Genomic DNA, 17,127 nt, shown 5'->3' with positions numbered 1-17,127 from the left:
AAGACGTTTTTGACAAAACACAACATTCCCATCTTAGATCATCCACCCTACTCACCTGATTTGGCCCCCTGTGACTTTTTTCTTTTCCCTAAAGTCAAGTCAGCTTTGAAAGGAACTAGATTTGAGACTGTTGAAGCAGTAAAAGAAAAAGCGACGGAAGTAATGTATGGACTTACCGAATATGATCTGCAGCATTGCTATGAACAGTGGAAAATTCGTATGGATCGGTGTAGAGACCGAGGAGGAGAGTACATTGAAGGAGATAACATGAAATTGTAAATAATTGTAAATAAATGTTTTTTCCAGCGTCAGTCCGGTTTTTTTCTAGCCGCACCTCGTAATTCCCGCAACAACAAGCTTGCATTGTACGTCTGTTGCTAGCCGAGATTACAGTTGATCATGATAGAGGGGTCTGCCGTAACAACTTACACGCTACTCCACGTGCAGGTTTATCATTGTAGGCAGATCGAGCGAGCAGACAAATTAGTTACAAAGACACATTGAGACGAATTTTAAGGCTAAGACATCAACAAGAGTGCTCACCATTCCAGTATAGCACGACTGGGTCTTATACGACAATGCAGCAAGAAAATGCGCTGCAAATAGTTCTTAGAGATGTGTTGTTGATGTGGTACAGTTTGTAGAGTCCTAGTGGTGGTTATTGTAATACAACACTCACTCCACAGATTCAAACAGTTGGTCCCAAGGCGAATTCAGTAAGGCTGTAGCAGTAGATTCAGACAATTAATTCAAATAGGTTCCAAACTAGCTGCAGAAGTAGTAGATTCATGCCATAGATTCTCAAATAGCTGTACTGCAATGACAACACACTTTTTGATAAAGGACAGAATTATTCTTTAACCAAAACTGATTTGCGCTGTAGATTGGTGTTAACGAACACAAAACGTTTAACTACAGTTATCCCTGCCATAAACAGAAAATGACCTAATGTCCAGCCTAGCTTTGCGTTTTTAAGTGATTTTTAAGTGAGTCCTCATATAAATTGTGTTTAACATTATGCATAAAACATCTAACATTTCCAGTGGATTTCTGCGTAGTGAGAGGTGAGAAATCTGAAGGTGTGAGCAATATGTGGAAGGTTCTCATCTTCGTAATCAATTGGCGTCGTAGCGCGACTTCTGTTTGTGAGGTTATTCACTTTCGTGGAATTTCTAAATCATTTTCTGATGAGTGCCTGTAAGATTCCATCAGCAAGGACGCTCGTTCAGCAGGTCTTTTGCTGGTCACAGTAAGGGATGTCAGAAGACATGATGTGAAATATCCAGACATGTGGACGTCGAGAAATTCTACAAGCCTGCTAGATTGTAGTGCATTTGAATTTATAATAGTCACCAAACTTAGAATTATTCCAGTTCGTGGGGAGTATGATTTTATGAGAGCTACTCTGAAATATTTCATCGGATGTTTGGTCTTCGAATATTTTATATGAAGTGGGAAAATGATGAGAAATTGAAGAGTTCATGCATTCGTCTGTGGAGACAACATAACACTCCAAGCCATACATCTACATGATACGGTGAAATTGTAACAAAATGGTTTCTCTTACAGTGGAACGTAACAAAATGCCCAATGTTACACGCAAAAATTTTAACAAAATGAGCAGGGTTGTACTGAAATGGTAAAAGATGCCCACAAATCTGTAACAGATTGTCCACAAACTGTAAAATATCACCCCATGTTTCAGCAAAAATTATAAAAAAAATTGCCCCAAATTGTAACAAATTTCCCCATGATATAGTAAAATTGTAACAAAACACTCTATATTAAGCTGAACTGTGACAAGTATCCCCTGCTACAATAAAAATAGTAACAAATTACCCAATACACCACTATGTAACTATAAAATTCACTGAATTATGCAAGCTGTAGAGTTCCATTACAGCTTTAGGACACACTCAACATAAAAGCTCTGCATAATTCACATGCTGATCGTGCTGATGCAGGGCTATTAACAAATGTAACATCGTAGCTTTCACAGTTATTCGGCACTTTTATCAAAGACCTTTTAGCTATAACACAGTTGTATCCTATGGAGTTTTTACCTAACATCACATTGGAAGTAGGTTGCTTGTGCTAAGTACAGAATCCAAGACGGTCACTTGTAAAATCCAAGGTGACACTCCGAGATGGTAGACTTATGATGTCACAATCCAAGATGACGATGTACGACATCATCGATGAAATTAGAATACAAGGTGGTGATCGAAGATGGTTGACCTGGTGTTACACCCACAGTCCATTACAGTTTCAACTTCTGTGACGCTGCAGTCACTCATCGTGTGACGTCAGCAGATGTCTTCAGCACGCCTCACCCTAGTGAAAGGTTCTATCTATCTATCTACATCCATACTCCGCAAGCCACCTGACGGTGTGTGGTGGAGGGTACCCTGAGTACCTCTATCGGTTCTCCCTTCTATTCCAGTCTCGTATTGTTCGTGGAAAGAAGGATTGTCGGTATGCTTCTGTGTGGGCTCTAATCTCTCTGATTTTATCCTCGTGGTCTCTTCGCGAGATATACGTAGGAGGGAGCAATATACTGCTTGACTCTTCGGTGAAGGTATGTTCTCGAAACTTTAACAAAAGCCCGTACCGAGCTACTGAGCGTCTCTCCTGCAGAGTCTTCCACTGGAGTTTACGTATGAGACCCACCCACCGTACCCACTCCTAAACACAGTAAGCCACCCGAACAGCAACGTATACAGGGTGTTACAAGAAGGTACGGCCAAACTTTCAGGGAACATTCCTCACACACAAATAAAGAAAAGATGTTATGTGGACATGTGTCCGGAAACGCTTAATTTCCATGCTAGAGCTTATTTTAGTTTCGTCCACCTACGCTCAATGGAGCACATTATCATGATTTCATACGGGATACTCTACCTGTGCTGCTAGAACATGTGCCTTTACAAGTACGACACAACATGTGGTTCATGCACTATGGAGCTCCTGCACATTTCAGTCGAAGTGTTCGTACGCTTCTCAACAACAGATTCGGTGAGCGATGGATTGGTAGAGGCGGACCAATTGCATGGCGTCCACGCTCTCCTATCCTCAACCATCTTGACTTTCATTTATGGGGGAATTTGAAAGCTCTTGTCTACGCAACCCCGGTACCAAATGTAGAGACTCTTCGTGCTCGTATTGTGGACGGCTGCGATACAATACGCCATTCTCCAGGGCTGCATCAGCGTATCAGGGATTCCATGCGACGGAGGGTGGATGCACGTATCCTCGCTAACGGAGGACATTTCGAACATTTCCTGTAACAAAGTGTTTGAAGTCACGCTGGTACGTTCTGTTGCTGTGTGTTTCCATTCCATGATTTATGTGATTTGAAGAGAAGTAATAAAATGAGCTCTAACATGGAAAGTAAGCGTTTCCGGACACATGTCCACATAACATATTTTCTTTCTTTGTGTGTGAGGAATGTTTGCTGAAAGTTTGGCCGTACCTTTTTGTAACACCCTGTATATCTATCTACCTAATTTAATCACCCTGACAAGGAGACCTCACTTACCGTGAGGCCATTCTCTAGGATTGCCTTCGGCTGTGTGTCTGAGAAGGACTTTGAGGTTTTATTCTATTGAGGTTATAAATCATCACTCTAACATGATCATGAAGCAGCATAAGAGATATGCGATCTTCAGATAGAAAAAACTAATCCCCACAGTTGGTTGCAAGCATTAAACCACACAGCTCTCTCAATGTTATGTTTATTATTCATTGTGTGTATGTGACTTGCGGTTTTCGTTTATTTGTCCCTCAGCACAACTGCTCCCTGAAATGTCCAGCGCCTAGCAGCAGAAATCAAGGCAGCACGCAGACAGGCTCCATGACGGATCGCCTTATATATTGGAGCAGGACACAGAATTTTTTTCAAACTTTTTTCGAACTTCCAATATATTCAACATATCACTGAGCGACTGCGTATTTGATACATTGGAGCAGAAATCAAGCCAGCATACAGAACTGTTTCCAGACTTTCGAGTTTCCGATATCACCAACATCTCCGCCACTCATCCAGCTGCTATCATGGTATAGTGCAACCATTAATGTGGTGTTATTCTCTGTAACATACAAGCCGAATGCAAGTGATAGCAAATGCGTTGTTGTAGGCTTGGCCTCAGATATCGACGATTCAATGGCATGAAAGTATTGCTTTCAGACTATGAATGATATCAATTATATCAGAATTCAATTATATGTTATTGTATATTCCATATATAATATATTATATATTACTGTATCAGAAATCAATTATATCAGAATTCAACACCAATAATTCCAATGTTCAACGCTCAAAAGTAGTGCAGATTTACTGGATTGTCTTACGATATATAAATCAACTAGAATACCAGACCGCGCATTTACGTTCAGAAATTTATATTCATAAACTTGACATGCGCTATATCAAACATCCAGTGTATAGTGTATGAGTGTCTTGGTTGATGGTCTTATACGAGGGCAGTTCAATAAGTAATGCAACACATTTTTTTTCTGAAAGAGGGGTTGTTTTATTCAGCATTGAAATACACCAGGTTATTCCCCAATCTTTTAGTTACACAACACTATTTTTCAACGTAATCTCCATTCAATGCTACGGCCTTACGCCACCTTGAAATGAGGGCCTGTATGCCTGCACGGTACCATTCCACTGGTCGATGTCGGAGCCAACGTCGTACTGCATCAATAACTTCTTCATCATCCGCGTAGTGCCTCCCACGGATTGCGTCCTTCATTGGGCCAAACATATGGAAATCCGACGGTGCGAGATCGGGGCTGTAGGGTGCATGAGGAAGAACAGTCCACTGAAGTTTTGTGAGCTCCTCTCGGGTGCGAAGACTTGTGTGAGGTCTTGCGTTGTCATGTAGAAGGAGCAGTTCGTTCAGATTTTTGTGCCTACGAACACGCTGAAGTCGTTTCTTCAATTTCTGAAGAGTAGCACAATACACTTCAGAGTTGATCGTTTGACCATGGGGAAGGACATCGAACAGAATAACCCCTTCAGCGTCCCAGAAGACTGTAACCGTGACTTTACCGGCTGAGGGTATGGCTTTAAACTTTTTCTCGGTAGGGGAGTGGGTGTGGCGCCACTCCATTGATTGCCGTTTTGTTTCAGGTTCGAAGTGATGAACCCATGTTTCATCGCCTGTAACAATCTTTGACAAGAAATTGTCACCCTCAGCCACATGACGAGCAAGCAATTCCGCACAGATGGTTCTCCTTTGCTCTTTATGGTGTTCGGTTAGACAACGAGGGACCCAGCGCGAACAAACCTTTGAATATCCCAACTGGTGAACAATTGTGACAGCACTACCAACAGAGATGTCAAGTTGAGCACTGAGTTGTTTGATGGTGATCCGTCGATCATCTCGAACGAGTGTGTTCGCACGCTCCGCCATTGCAGGAGTCACAGCTGTGCACGGCCGGCCCGCACGCGGGAGATCAGACAGTCTTGCTTGACCTTGCGGCGATGATGACACACGCTTTGCCCAACGACTCACCGTGCTTTTGTCCACTGCCAGATCACCGTAGACATTCTGCAAGCGCCTATGAATATCTGAGATGCCCTGGTTTTCCGCCAAAAGAAACTCGATCACTGCCCGTTGTTTGCAACGCACATCCGTTACAGACGCCATTTTAACAGCTCCGTACAGCGCTGCCACCTGTCGGAAGTCAATGAAACTATACGAGACGAAGCGGGAATGTTTGAAAATATTCCACAAGAAATTTCCGGTTTTTTCAACCAAAATTGGCCGAGAAAAAAAATGTGTTGCATTACTTATTGAACTGGCCTCGTATCTGTGGATTTTTGTGTTTAAACTAATAAAACGCAAGTGCATACCTCTCCATTTCTAACCTAGTAAGCATGACAGTATGTGTTAGCATAAGAGGTCTAATGCTGACAATCATAACGCTTCCCATCATCCTCAGGAAAAGTTAATTTCTCGCCATTTTAAATTTAGCACAAGTCAGCGCCAAACTTAGGGCGATTTTTGTCTAAACTGTAATGGTGTCTGTGGGAAATTGTTAAGCTCTGATTCAGGAGGCTACAGGAAATTGTTAAGCTGCAATGTCAGAGGGGCAATTGTTTAAACTCTGGTCTACTTGGCTAGGAACATTTCAAACTAAGGCCAAATGAAATCAACGAGTTTTTTGAATTTACCACCAAGGTAGGATTCCAAACTTAGGACAAAAGTGACTTGGCAACCGTGCAGACTGCACAGGGAGCTGGGAAATCTGGCAACCGCGCAGGCTGTGTCAGTATTCTCAGATCCATCATCCTGAATTGCGATGTTTTAGGGCTGTGTCAGTATCCCAGTTCCACCATCTTGGGTCGCCATCTTAGATTCACAGGACTGTGCCAGTATCCCCAGGTTCGCCATCTTGGATTATGGCATCATGGGTCTCCCATCTTGAATTGTGTGGATTTCACACCAACAGGACAATGACTGAGGTCGGATTTTTCAATTGTCCTGCCATTTTACACTTAGGATAATAGCCCTACTTTTACCGTGAGGTCGTAGGAGTGAGGAGAAAACCTGTAGCACAGTTGGGCTATGTTCGAATTTCTAGCCATTTTCTGAATTTCCTATCACTTTGTACAATGTCAGAGGGGTAGGAGCAGAAGGAGGGGTCAGTATAGAAACAGTACATGATGCATCATCACTGACTTCGTAAGGAGATGGAGAGGAGGGAGTGGGAGAGAGGAAATCTGGAAACAGCGCAGATTGTGCCAGAAATGGTCAGCTGTACTGCTCACCACATGCTGGCACAAAGCTACGAATTCAGCAGTCGAGTTTGTACGACTGCATAGTAATGCGACAAACTGGATGGTTTGGTACTGGCTTGGTTTAATCCTAGGCAGTCAAAAGTCGATTCTACAGACCGCTTTGAGAGTGGGTTTGTGGGATTTTTCACATTGGTTATAGATCGTAGCCTACACTTTGTGCACTCAAGCAAAACTGTGGTTTTCAAAACACATTTTGTTTAATTTTAATTATGCCAGTCAGTATCAAAAGACAGAAAACATGAAAGTGATGAAATATACCTAGTAACGTGATCAGATGTGTTTTGCAAGCACAGAAAGTGTTATAGATGACCTCAAGTCTAATATGCTCTTTTCCAAAGTTTAAAGCCTGTTATTAATGATGGTTAATTTTTTTGGAATCCAAAGGGATTTTCTCAATGTTTCTGTCTTTTTTCCTTTTAGCTTTCCAATTTTAATTTCGTACCATACTTTGGGGCAGTAAATAATTTTCTCGGAAAAAATTTTCTTGTTTTATTTACTAGTTTGTTGGAAACACTGGATTTAGTGATATGAGGATGAAATTTAGGTCATTGAATCAAAAAAGTGGTATGTGTAATCATATTAATAACATATACAGGTGTAGGTGGGATACACAACTGAATATTCTTTCCATTTCGATATCAAAATAATCTATCTTAAAAATACTAAGTGGGCAACTATAACTCACTGAGGTACAATGACTTTTGTGTAATTCTTGTCAAATTTAGTTGCGAGGACGTGATACGTTACAAACTCACAAAATCAGTTACATAAAAACTGGCAATTTCAGAGTTTTCTCACCTTCAGAAAATTGTCGTGAAAACCTGTGGTCCAAGTACTGTAGTAGTAGCATGGGAATATGACTGAGGTCTGTCAACATGATCATAGCTTCTAATACATTTGAGATGCTAAAATTTTGCATGTTTCACATATGTGAAGCCAAAGTTTGGTTTGCATATCACAATGCTTTACTAGGTAAAGTCCTGGAGCAGTTGGTACGGCATTACCTTTCTCTGAACTTTGAACTGCTTTCTTTGGACACACATATGGGGCCTGTAGTTTTACAAGGGCTCTGAACTACAGTGTAACTCGGCAGTCTTCACGTTAAGAAACATTGCCAGAGAAGAAAGTAGTAATAAGCGGCAGACAAACATCCTAAGGATGACAGGAGATCGAACCCAGCCCTTTTGATCTATTGTCTGTTATTTAACCACTGAAACATAACTACACTGAATCGTACTGAATGACACCACGTCTTACTCCAAATAAGTTTTTATAAACATGATTTCGTTCTATTACTTTCAGTATATTTTGTTATTTGCAAATAAGTTTTCTATCTACTGTGTTTAGCTATTATCTTATTTACACTCCTGGAAATGGAAAAAAGAACACATTGACAACGGGGTGTCAGACCCACCATACTTGCTCCGGACACTGCGAGAGGGCTGTACAAGCAATGATCACACGCACGGCACAGCGGACACACCAGGAACCGCGGTGTTGGCCGTCGAATGGCGCTAGCTGCGCAGCATTTGTGCACCGCCGCCGTCAGTGTCAGCCAGTTTGCCGTGGCATACGCAGCTCCATCGCAGTCTTTAACACTGGTAGCATGCCGCGACAGCGTGGACGTGAACCGTATGTACAGTTGACGGACTTTGAGCGAGGGCGTATAGTGGGCATGCGGGAGGCCGGGTGGACGTACCGCCGAATTGCTCAACACGTGGGGCGTGAGGTCTCCACAGTACATCGATGTTGTCGCCAGTGGTCGGCGGAAGGTGCACGTGCCCGTCGACCTGGGACCGGACCGCAGCGACGCACGGATGCACGCCAAGACCGTAGGATCCTACGCAGTGCCGTAGGGGACCGCACCGCCACTTCCCAGCAAATTAGGGACACTGTTGCTCCTGGGGTATCGGCGAGGACCATTCGCAACCGTCTCCATGAAGCTGGGCTACGGTCCCGCACACCGTTAGGCCGTCTTCCGCTCACGCCCCAGCATCGTGCAGCCCGCCTCCAGTGGTGTCGCGACAGGCGTGAATGGAGGGACGAATGGAGACGTGTCGTCTTCAGCGATGAGAGTCGCTTCTGCCTTGGTGCCAATGATGGTCGTATGAGTGTTTGGCGCCGTGCAGGTGAGCGCCACAATCAGGACTGCATACGACCGAGGCACACAGGGCCAACACCCGGCATCATGGTGTGGGGAGCGATCTCCTACACTGCCCGTACACCACTGGTGATCGTCGAGGGGACACTGAATAGTGCACGGTACATCCAAACCGTCATCGAACCCATCGTTCTACCATTCCTAGACCGGCAAGGGAACTTGCTGTTCCAACAGGACAATGCACGTCCGCATGTATCCCGTGCCACCCAACGTGCTCTAGAAGGTGTAAGTCAACTACCCTGGCCAGCAAGATCTCCGGATCTGTCCCCCGTTGAGCATGTTTGGGACTGGATGAAGCGTCGTCTCACGCGGTCTTTACGTCCGGCACGAACGCTGGTCCAACTGAGGCGCCAGGTGGAAATGGCATGGCAAGCCGTTCCACAGGACTACATCCAGCATCTCTACGATCGTCTCCATGGGAGAATAGCAGCCTGCATTGCTGCGAAAGGTGGATATACACTGTACTAGTGCCGACATTGTGCATGCTCTGTTGCCTGTGTCTATGTGCCTGTGGTTCTGTCAGTGTGATCATGTGATGTATCTGACCCCAGGAATGTGTCAATAAAGTTTCCCCTTCCTGGGACAATGAATTCACGGTGTTCTTATTTCAATTTCCAGGAGTGTAATATTTTATTGGCCGTATTATTTGAGATTCTTTCTTTTGATTCACATAGTCTTAAAACAATAACTTGAATGTTGCCTCTTATATTTGTCAACTTACAATTTATCATGTTTTTCGCATCTGTAACTCGCGAACAGTCTTTGCAGTGATGTCTGTAGGCAATAGTCGATATGTGCGTAGTAATTCCTGGCTCATCTACGCTGGTTTGCCTTCACTACAGTCTTTGGGACGCGAAGTGGCTCAGCCAATAAAAAATGGAGGCTGCTGAGACGACATACATTGCCTATGGTTTAGAACGCAAAAAAAGATTGCCATTCTGTTTTGGCTTCCGCTCTATTCGATTCTTGCTTATGTTACGATGGTTGCTCTGAACTATACTGAGAAGGAGGGTTACTGACACATGTCTGCAGCCTGCGTTTGTATGTGTGAGACTATAATGAGAACTGCGAAGAGCATTTCTCTGCGGACGAGTGCTGGGAAACAAGCCAATATTCGGTGTAAATGCACGCTTGGAGAGGCATACCGAGGTTGGGGCTTGTTGCCTGTTCTGAGAGGTTGTGAGTAATAAAGCAGAACTTCCAGTTTCTATTGGTGTGGGACAGTTCTCATTCTGTCTATATGGTGAATTTGATTTGCAACCGAGCTGAGTTAATAAGTTTTTCATTCACCTAACTTTCTTTATGTTCTTGTTGGTTTTACGAATATTTTGTGAACAAAATCTTTGTCTTGCCATGGCGTAGCTGCTGCGTGGTTCTTGTAATATTAAGTACGGTATTCCATGTAAAGTAACTGTATCGTTTGGGTTTAGTAATTATCAAGTAATACGAAATCTCTTGCATTTATTCACACACTGCCTCTCATTAAATTGAAAGTATATATTTATATGGTTGTATATTGCCATGGCGCCGTATGTCCATGAGCTTATACATTACTCAGTTATGGGATCTTACTGTAGTCGTTTGCCTTCAGCAGTGCTACCTCTCCAGTGAGAATGATGTTCAGGTGATACAGAAACTTAGAAAGAGCGAGTTTGATTGTAACATTTTTAGCAAGTTTCCTGCAGGTACCAGAAGGTAAGTTTCCATCGAGAGCTTCGGACCAGTACCTGCTGTGCCAGGTTTCGTGCAAAGAGAATTCTGTATTACTGGGTTCTTGTAGGAAAGTGTTCTGAATTACAGTCATGAAACAAGCATGCTCACAGCACTTTTGGAACAACTTCTGTGTCATCCAGTGTTTTTTTTTTTTTTATTTTGATAGGAAGCTTATAGTTTACATGTAATTACATAATATACATGCTTGAGCTAACGACTGCGTGATGTTTGTCTGTGTTAAATTACTCATGAAACGAAGTTAGCTTACGTTATAATAGTACTTTTCATGGATCGTCATTCGTGGAGAAAAGAGGGCATTCTCATGAGGGCAATTTGCTGTGGGATTTCGGTGTCCACTAAATTCACTTCTAAAGCATAGGTAGCCTACAAACTATAACTGGAATTAGGATCTATTTACATGTTATTTCATTTATCAAAACTACTTTCGGTATAACAATAATTACGTTACGGTATTAGACATCACTACGCTTTTTCTTCCAAAAACTGTGCTACTTTACAAGCTATCTAATCGGTTAATTTCTCAAGTGGTCTATTTTCATAGGTAATCCTTTTGTTGGCACCGATAAAATATTTTCTGCAAATTCATACTATGAATCATTAAAATGTAATTTTATTATATACGTTCGTGAGTCTTCTGGCGCATTTCGTACTGACTCGTGTGCAGGACAGAATTCGGTTTCCTATTCTAGTGTTCTGACTCACCAGATAATGTGAGCAGTTCTCAGCGGGAAAAATTCGAATGAAGAGGAAACGGAAGAAAGTGACGATTTTTTCCCGAGAATGAACTAAGAGCAAGTGACACTAGAAACAGGTGTTTTTCACTTTTGTTTAAGTTGCCAATTTCTGTCGAATAACGGAGTCGGCTTTTCAGTGTGACATGTAGCACTGTTTTGCAAAAACAGTAAATAGCACGTTCAGGTAGAACCACACTTATTTCCGATTTTCCTTGTTTCCACGTTCTTTGTGGTGTCTCACGTCCACACTAACAGAGATAATCGGGAGCTCGCTCTCACACAGCCAACAAAAGTACTTCTGCTCCATGGATATACATACACTACATCCACATCTACATTCCGCAAGCCACCTGACGGTGTGTGGCGGAGGGTACTTTGAGTACCTCTATCGGTTCTCCCTTCTATTCCAGTCTCGTATTGTTCGTGGAAAGAAACATAGTCGGTATGCCTCTGTGTGGACTCTAATCTCTCTGATTTTGTTCTCATGGTCTCTTCGCGAGATATACGTAGGAGGGAGCAATATACTGCTTGGCTCCTCGGTGAAGGTATGTTCTTGAAACTTCAACAAAAGCCCGTACCGAGCTACTGAACGTCTCTCTTGCAGAGTCTTCCACTGGAGTTTATCTATCATATCCGTAACGCTTTCGCGATTACTAAATGATCCTGTGACGAAGCGCGCTACTCTCCGTTGGATCTTCTCTATATGTTCTATCAACCATATCTGGTACGGATCCCACACCGGTGAGCAGTATTCAAGCAGTGGGCGAACAAGTGAACTGTAACCTACTTCCTTTGTTTTCGGACTGCATTTTCTTAAGATTCTTCCAATGAATCTCAGTCTGGCATCTGCTTTACAGACGATTAATTTTATATGGTCATTCCACTTTAAATCACTCCTAACGACTACTCCCAGATAATTTATGGAATTAAATGCTTCCAGTTGCTGACCTGCTATATTGTAGCTAAATGATAAAGGATCTTTCTTTCTGTGTATTCGCATCACATTACACTTGTCTACGTTGAGATTCAGTTGCCATTCGCTGCACCATGCGTCAATTCGCTGCAGATCCTCCTGCATTTCAGTACAATTTTCAATTGTTACAACCTCTCGATATACTACAGCATCATCAGCAAAAAGCCTCAGTGAACTTCCGGTGTTATCCACAAGGCCATTTATGTATATTGTGAATAGCAACGGTCCCATGACACTCCCCTGCGGCACACCCGAAATCACTCTTACTTCCGAAGACTTCTCTCCATTGAGAATGACATGCTGCGTTCTGTTATGCAGGAACTCTTCAATCCAATCACACAATTGGTCTGATAGTCCGTATGCTCTTACTTTGTTCATTAAACGCCTGTGGGGAACTGTATCAAACGCCTTGCGGAAGTCAAGAAACACGGCATCTACCTGTGAACCCGTGTCTATGGCCCTCTGAGTCTCGTGGCAAAAAAAGAAAATCGCAACACCAAGAAGGAGCTGTGCGGCATAAGCGAAAGCTGGTAGGCGTGTTTCTACATCTGAGACAGATGACAATTCAGATTTCTCGTCAGTCTGCCAGTAACGCGACCATGTGGATGCAAATCAGGTTTGTTTTAAATACACCACCTAACGGCCGTGAGTGTTAATTACGCTTGAGACTGAACGTGGTGCACTGATGTTAGTCAAGAATACTTTAGTGACAAAGATGGCATTCTCAACGTCTCACTGAATTTGAACGAGGTCATCTTACAGTGCTACGAGAAACTGGATGTTCGTTTTGCGATACCGACAAAGACTTGGTAGAAATGTAGCGACTGTACGTGGTTGCTGGCAGCGGCGGCCACGAGAAGACCGGGCTCTGTACAGACACGCAAAACTACAGACAAGGGAACCTCCCCATCCCACCCCTCTCAGATTTAGTTATAAGTTGGCACAGTGGATAGGCCTTGAAAAACTGAACACAGATCAATGGAGAAAACAGGAAGAAGTTGTGTGGAACTATGAAAAATATAAGCAAAATATACAAATTGAGTAGTCCATGCGCAACATAGGCAGCATCAAGAAGACTGTGAGCTCGAGAGCGCCGTGGTCACGTGGTTAGTGCGAGCAGCTGCGGAGCGGGAGGTCCTTGGTTCAAGTCTTCCCCAGAGTGAAAGTTTTAAGTTTTTATTTTCAGACAATTATCAAAGTTCAGGCACTCACATAAAATCAACTTCACTCTCCAAAATTCCAGGACATGTTCAGATTTGCTTGGACATATGCAGGATTTGACGGTCTACACACGGAAAAATTTGAAAACGTTAAAAACGTATTTTTTTTACAGAGCATAGGGAAAACTGGGCGACTGTGAAACTGTTGCATTCATTTGTTGCAGTTTATGTGACAAACTCTTATGTTTTCATCACTTTTTTGGGAGTGATTATCACATCCACAAGAAAACCTAAATCGGGCAAGGTAGACCAACCTTTTTACCCATTCGCCAAGTGTACAAGTTAGGTGGGTCGACAACATATTCCTGTCATGTGACGCACATGCCGGCACCAGTGTCGTATAGAATATATCAGACGTGTTTTCCTGTGGAGGAATCGGTTGACCTATGACCTTGCGATCAAATGTTTTCGGTTCCCATTGGAGGGGCACGTCCTTTCGTCTACTAATCGCACGGTTTTGCGGTGCGGTCGCAAAACACAGACACTAAACTTACTATAGTGAACAGAGACGTCAATGAACGAACGGACAGATCATAACTTTGCGAAAATAAAGAAAGTAAAATTTTCACTCGAGGGAAGGCTTGAACCAAGAACCTATTGTTCCGCAGCTACCCACGCTAACCACGGGACCACGGCAATCCTGAGCTCAGCCATCCTTGATGTTGCCTATCTTGCGGATGGACTAGTCAGTTTGTATATTTTGCTTATTTTTTTCATAGTTCCATACAACTTCTTCCTGTTTTCTCGAGTGATCTGTGTTCAGTGTTTCAAGGACTATCCACTGTACCAACTTATGACTAAATCTGAGGGGGGGTGCGATGGGGAGGTTTCCTTCGGAGAGGGAAGACCATCGAGTTCGCCGTATGGCTGTGGCGCATCTTACTGCATCTGTAGTAGTAATTTGTGCGGCAGTTGCCACCACTGTGACACAACGAACTGTTACAGATCGGTTACTCCAAGGACAGCTCTGAGCCAGACGCCCTGTAACTTGGATTTCGCTGACCCCAAACCACCGCCATTTGGGACTGTAGTTGTGTCAGGCGAGAGCTCATTGGAGGGCAGGGTGGAGGTCTGTTGTGTTTCCTGCTGGAAGCTGGTTCTGCCTCGGTGCCAGTAATGGCCGTGTCGTTTGTTGCAAAGACGCCAGTTGAGGGTCGGCGACCAACCTGTCTGTGTGCCAGGCACACTGAACCTACGCCTGGGGTGCGATTTTGTATGACAGCAGGAACACTCTCGTGGTCATTCCACGCTCCTTGGCTGCAAATTTGTACGTAAATCTGGTGATTCGGTCTCTTGTGCTGCCATTCATGGACAGCATTCCAGGGAGTGTTTTCCAGCAGGATAACGCTCGCCCACATGCCGCTGTTGGAACCCAACATACTCTACAGAATGTCTACATCAGGGCTTAACAACTGGCCGGTTATGAGCGCGAGTACTCGCGTCTGCTCAGGGACGTGCTCGCGAGCAGCTGCAAGGTCGTGGAGTACGGAGGGAGGGGAGGGAGGGGAAATGCGCGCGCACGTTTGAATAGGGCCGCAGCGTGCCTATTGAATTCGCGCCGGCTGTGTAGCGTTTAAAGTACTACGATCAGCTCGTAACAGTCACTTCGCTGGTTAAGAATCATGTCAAGTCGCCGTTGTGTAACCCCAACCATGCTTTCGCAGTTCAACCCCCATTGGGAGGAATTGTATCTGTTTACTGAAAAAGATGGTGTTGCAAAATGTTTAGTATGTCACAAAACGCTGAATTCTTTTACGAAATTTAATTTGCAGCGACATTATATGTCGTACCACGCGAAAGACTACGGACGTGGAAAATGTGATTGACCAGATCGTGCACAGGAAGTTATTAAACTTAAAAGGAAGCTATCCGAAGAAGATCTGGACGACGAAGAAAAATCAACTGAGGCAGCTCGCAGAGTGGGTTACAAAATTGCTTTGCTTTTAGCAATATCCCTGCGCCCCTTAACTGATGGCGATTTAATAAAAGAATGTTTGGTAGTTGCAGCGGAACATTTGTGTCCATCTCAAGTTGAACAGTTTCGGATTGTGCCATGATCTAACATGACCATTATGCGTCGCATACAGGACATGGCAGACGACGTCCAGAGCCAGCTTGCAAATATCTGTTAAGATTTTATGGCGTATTCTCTAGCTCTGGACGAAAGTGTTGATATCACTGGAACAGCGCAGCTTGCCATATTTATTAGAGGTGTTAATAGAGATCTTCAGGTGAGGGAGGAGCTCCTCGATGTAGTAGCCATGAAGAACACTACAACCGGAGGTGATATTTTAAGTAGTGTTGAAGAAAGTGTTGAAAATATAGGATTGTCGTGGAATTCTTTAGTTTCAGTGTCTACAGATGGTAGAGGCATACACTAAGCTAATAAAATTATGTGGCACGTGTAGATTCTCCTTTATTTGTTTCATTTGTCGCAGTAACAATTCGTGAGTGATATCCCTGCGGGTGGCCGCGGATTTACATTGACTGGCGGCAGCTTTTGTGTACCCCACGTGACTCTCCCCACTCTCCGCTCTGGTCCGGTAGTGGGGGTAGCGTGCTCGCGCTGCTCCGTGCTCGCGCCTTGCTGCTCACAGGTTGCTCCGCGAGCACGTATGTTGTGAAGCCCTGGTCTACATGTTGCCTTGGCCTTGCCGATCAACAGATCTGTCTGAAGTCGTCTCTGGATTTCAGCTATAAATAAATGCAAAGGGAATTACCCTAAACGGTCGAGACGGACCAGCTGAGGCGCCATTTCACCGTTCGTGGACTAATAACCACTTATATAAATACGTCCCTTGTCTGTGGGATGGATACGGGAATCTTAATTATAAAAAGACGACTTCATCCTTGTCCATTTATGGCATGCACATGGACATATTAGTAGCTGTCTTTTATTTCTTTTTAATTCTTCCCTGTGAAGAACATGCCCTTTTCCCATCTCAAGGATCCGTAAAATTTTAACAACAGCCTGTAATATAAGAGGTGATAATTGTGTTTAGTAGCGCTTAGTGAAATTGACCTCTGTCGGTCGATAGAGTATAAGGGCGATGAAAGGGCGTTCCACGTCCGTTCACGCAATTACCACATGTTTCAGACGTAAACATAATTTGGCCTATGCTGGTCAATTGCTATTACATGGCGATGAAGTGGCGTTGTTCGTTCAATCACGCGTTATTTTTAGTAATAAGATAAAAATTAATCTTGATAATATTCTTCATTCAGTGCGTGTCAGCAATAAGAAGTATATCTACATGAACGGATAAAAACACCTACTCGACCATCTCTTTACAGGTTATCCGAAATTATTTCATTGTGTCTTTTACATACTACAGTTTCGCTGTTTTATGTCATATTTCATTAATAACAATGGTTGCGTTGTGCAGCATTCGTTGTGAAAGGGTCGGTATATTGTAGCAGTGTAAGTCGGGGTAGTGTCTTCGCACTCACATAAATCCATTCATAGTTTGTTACATTTTCGTTAATACCTG

This window comes from Schistocerca nitens, chromosome 4 (assembly GCF_023898315.1).
Source record: "Schistocerca nitens isolate TAMUIC-IGC-003100 chromosome 4, iqSchNite1.1, whole genome shotgun sequence".
Taxonomy (NCBI): Eukaryota; Metazoa; Arthropoda; class Insecta; order Orthoptera; family Acrididae; genus Schistocerca; species Schistocerca nitens.
The sequence above is the reverse complement of the archived record's forward strand: the minus strand, read 5'-3'. Positions refer to the sequence as shown.